The sequence below is a fragment of the Meleagris gallopavo genome, chromosome 4 (genome assembly GCF_000146605.3).
Source record: "Meleagris gallopavo isolate NT-WF06-2002-E0010 breed Aviagen turkey brand Nicholas breeding stock chromosome 4, Turkey_5.1, whole genome shotgun sequence".
In the NCBI taxonomy this organism is placed as follows: Eukaryota; Metazoa; Chordata; class Aves; order Galliformes; family Phasianidae; genus Meleagris; species Meleagris gallopavo.
Genome location: NC_015014.2, coordinates 4139167 through 4144013, shown reverse-complemented (window position 1 = coordinate 4144013; position 4847 = coordinate 4139167). Strand labels below are relative to the sequence as shown.

At 36.7% G+C, this 4847-nt stretch overlaps 1 protein-coding gene across 1 annotated transcript in view; it reads right to left on the bottom strand.

Moving 5' to 3' along the window:
- The window catches only part of TLL1 (tolloid like 1), a 110713-nt gene that overhangs the window by 28277 nt on the left and 77589 nt on the right, over positions 1 to 4847 (bottom strand). The window lies entirely within an intron of this gene.

Below are 4847 nucleotides of genomic sequence, written 5' to 3'. Positions count from 1 at the left end.
AAATACTTTTTTTTTCTTTTTTTTTTTTAACAAGAAGAAAAACTTGAGATTGTTACATAGGATACAACAATCTAAACGGGACAAAGTAATTAAGAGACAAGCCCATCTCTAGGCTTCCCAATGTTCTGCCAAATTCCTGTTGCTCTGAGTGCAAGTAAATTCTTCTTTTCTCATGTACATGCAAGTACACAATGTTAATGATTCAACAACTAAGCAGGTCAGAAATATCAGTTGGTTTCGAAATGTTATAAAGGTCATTTTTATTAATATGAAAAGACTTTTAGAGATTGCCAACTTTAGATGGAGATTAATATTTTATTTTCTTTCTTTATTGTAAACACAGTGAAAAATGTTGCATTTGTCAGTACCCACGGATGTTGCAGGGCAGTTGAAAAAAAATCACAGTGAATGAAGAGTTTGAAGCATTTGAACAATTAGACCCAAATACACTTACAATTATCAGCTACTTACCAGCCAATAGAACTGATGACAAAAAATATCATTGTAATTTTTCTGCAGCCAAAGAATTTGGTTTCTGTTGCATGATTCCTGATTTCAGGTAACTTTGTCTTAATTCCAGAGTCAAAAAGTTCATCTTTTTTAATATTGTAAGAGCAAAGTACTGAAACCAGAACAACTGAAAATGCACCTTTTGTTTAAACAACCTGCCAGAGGATAGCCAAGCACACACTAGCATGCCAGTGGCCTACTTCTACTTGGGTAAGTCTTAAGTTCTTTACATAATAGTATCTTCAGAGTCAATCGGAGGAATTGTTGCAACAGAGAAAGCAAAAGCAGACTGAATGGAATCCTATCTGAAGCCTAAATAATAATTATGCCTGTCTTTGTGACAGAAATATTTTCCAACAGAATTGAAAATCCTCTTGATCTGGGTCATTTACTTCATGCTACTCAATTAATATAGCACCTCAGCTATGAAAGCATTACCTAAATCCAAGTGCTCAAAACTAAATCCTCCACAGGAACAGTTGTTCAACCAAGTGGCTGAATGGTGGGATATGTTTAGGGCATAGAGAGAACAGTCAGGGAGGAAGAAGGGGTTGGAGAAGCCTCAGATTCAATTCAACACATCTCAGCTCTGTTAAAAGGACAACAATCAATTCACACCAAGCCCAGAAAAACCAACATCTAATACTTTACTTAAACAATAGGTGCACATTCAGTACTAATTGTTGGTGCCACTCTGTTCCGGTTGAGCATTATGACTACCTCTAAGCTCAGTAACCAACACAGACTAAGGAGCTTTCATTTAGCACATTAGGAATGCTGCTTCCTTTATGTAAGAGGGAAGTCTAGGAGGAGGAGTTGTTTGATTTTATTTCATTTTAATGCCATCAAAATATGGCTCTTACACACAAATTTTCTCTGTCTTCTTTCCAGCTTTCCAATTCTTCAAGTAATTTTCTCCCACTCATTTCTCTGGCACAAACCGTATTGCCTTTTGCTGTAATTTTTCAGTTATTTGCTCAAGAGTTACTTTGGGCCAGAATTAGAGAAATGAGAAAAGCCCCAGTGATTTAGGGTGGAACTACCTCTTACTGACTTCAGTGGCAGCTGTTTGCAACTAATGTGCTCAGACATGTGTCTACCTGAGCACTGGTAAGTCCTTGACGTTGTAATACAGATTGCAAATTTTCATTCATCTCAATAAATGCATGACATCATATCCAACTTGCCTTATAATCTCCAAAAAAAAAAAACCATCCATACTGCACTCCAATGTAGAAAGAAGTGACCTGGCACAAAGCCCATTAAAATCAAAGAAGGAATTGTGTACTTTCCCCCACATGTCTGTGGACTTTACACGACTCAAACTTTTAATTAACATCTGTTTTTTTCCACGTTTCCCATGTTCTACGGGGCAGTATGGAAATTATTATTTTTAAAGGCCAAGTGTAGCTCTGAGTTTCATGTACCAAACTGAGGTAAAATGTTAGAGTCTCTTTTTTTTTTTTTTTTTCCTTGAGAATCACTCCTTATTTTTGGCAGAAGAAAAATGCTACAAATCCATTTTGTATAACAGTGAGTAAGCTTTTAAAGACTACAAAAATCAACTGACTTACAGAGTGCTATTGATTTCTAATAAAACGATTCAAAGTGGTGGCCATTCTACCATAATAATTTATTTTTAGAGTACTACTACTTCAAATGATGCCATTATTATTAATACATTAAGAGGTTAAATAGCTATATATAAATTCAAAGATAAGAATAGTGTTTCTGAGAAATGATAAGTGGCTTTTAGGCTGGTAAGTAAAGGCAGCTTTTACCCGTGCAAACCTCATGTTTTACAATATTGTTGTAAAGCAATATTGGGAACACTGCCTCATAAAGTTCTATTACACTTTCAGAAGTTTTTTCATTCTTCCTTTTACAACGGTAGGAAATCTTCCCACGTTAATGACAGGACAGCCAGTAAGCTTAGCTGTAATTGGAATGATCTGGTGATACTTATTTACTGGAGCAATAACATTTCACAAGTTTAAAGTTTCATGTGGATGAGAAAAAAAAACCATGCAAAATGTTAGCAAGAAAAAAGCAAAAACAAACAGGTTTTAATAGAAAAATGCAGTTCTTTAAAGAGAACGAAAGGTACCATTGGATCTCCAGAATTTGGAAGAAACCCAGAATTTGAATAGCATTAGTGAATTACATTGAAAAAAATTCCTAAGTCAGGCCCATAAGCACAAGAAAACAATGAGAAATCTCCTGATTAAATGGAAAGCTAGGTAACTTTTCAACATCCATTCTCACAAGGAAAAGAAATTTCTTTCACATCATTCCAGCTTTGGGAAAAAAAACAAAACACAATAACAAAAAGATTTTATCAAAAGATAAAGATTTGAAGAGCAAATTTGAAAGCAATCAATCACAGTTCAGGTGAAATTGTTTTTTCATTACTAATTTTTTTGTTGATACAGCCAAACTCCAGTTCAGGTATACATATCTTACTCAGATAATGGACTTCTGTCAGAAAAGGTGGGATGTATGTCTAGTGGAACTTTCAACATCACTCCTTCAGGAGATTATATGCATTTTATTCCCATAAAAATAATGAACATTATATGTACGGATTTAAACAGGGCCACTCACACAAGGAAGTTTAATATGGCTCAACCCTACAAACCTTCTGGATTGTCTTAGATTGTTGGTGTTTGACAACACAAGTCCTTTAAAAAGACAAACACAAGGACCACTCATTTTCAGACAGCAGTATAATAAAGGAGGCTGTAACAACGAAGAGCAAAAAATAAAATAAAAATTAAAAAATGGAGTTACCAGTCCTCACATCTCTGGTATCACACAGGTACTGGAGCTGCCCCCCAGGCAGCCAAGAAAGAGGAGGTAATCCCACACTTGGTGGAAAAACGCATTGCCCACAGCAGGCAAAACAGGATGACTCACTGATGCAGTTTGAAATTCTCAATTTCCCCAGTGCTTTCATTTCAGTGTGGAGGTTATTTATACAGTTATTTTTTCTAGCATTACATATGGATAATGAGAATTCCTCATACTTAAGTGTACCTTTCAAAGGACAGAGAAGTGATTTTCTCACAAACACACTGCAATAACTCTTTGGCCTGACATTTACTTTTTTTTGATCTAAGCTGGCACAAAGAACTGCGATTTTCAAACAGCTTTATGTTTTACTGGGCAGCTCACCAAGGATTCAGTCCAGAGAGGGACTTAGTACCAAAACAGAGAACACCTACGTTCCTGTGCTTGGACCTGAAATGGAAATCAGTCCTGACAATGAATGTCTAGGCAGGGCACTTCACTCCATTTTCCAAAACAACTCCAATTCTTTGCAGGCAGCCCTGTGGAACAGCCACAAAGAAACACAGGAAAGATAGATATATGTAATAGAACTCCTAGGCCCTTCCAGAGCTCCTCATTTGGCGCTCAAGGGCATCTTGCTGCTCTGGATTGACATGTCAGAAAAGTGTGTGCCTTTCAAGTCCTTACTTGGGACACACTTCAAAACACATCTAGCAGAGGTGCTACCTCCCTTTTGACTGAGACTATCACCAACTATACTGCCCAATTTCTTTCTTCTTATGAGGAGTACAGTCAGCTCATGACTCACCTCTAGTGAGGTGGGTCTAAATTCTAAAGTCTGCAGGAGAACAGCAATGCAACAGATCATACTGCAGCCTTAACCACTACTAAAAGGCTGCTCTCATTTTCCCTGTATAGATGAAATTGAACTACAGTCAGTGCAAGTAATAATGTAACATGCACGTAGATCAACTCTAAGCATCTGCATGCAGGTCATGCTTCAGAAATCTCCTACACAGTGTCACTTCCGTCGCGATTACAATAAAAAATACTGAGCAACAATGTCAGATTAGTAAGGCTCCATATTTGTCAGTAAACCACGTAAGGTTAGTGCTTAAAAGAAAGCCAAGCAAATGAGGCCAGACTCTTTTCAGTGGTGTACAGCAACAGGACAAAGTGGAACAAAGACAAACAGGAATACAGCAAGTTCCATACAAGCAGAAGGAAGAACATCTGTGAACAGCGTTTGAAAGGATCTTTGGGGAGGAAGAGCTCACCTTGCCTGCACTAGACGAGACCACAATCATATTACTAAATCTATCTACACACTTCAAAACAGTGTGTATGTACATATATTTTTCTAAAAATGCATGAATATTGTTTGTCATTTTTGTTCTTGTTATTTACCACTGTTTAGCGATATTCACATGGAAAGATGTATTATAAAGGCACACAGGATATGACTCACCACAGACTTGTTTTCTTCCCCTTCTAAATATACATTTAAAGACTGAACCTAAGTAGACATATATTTTTAATATAATATT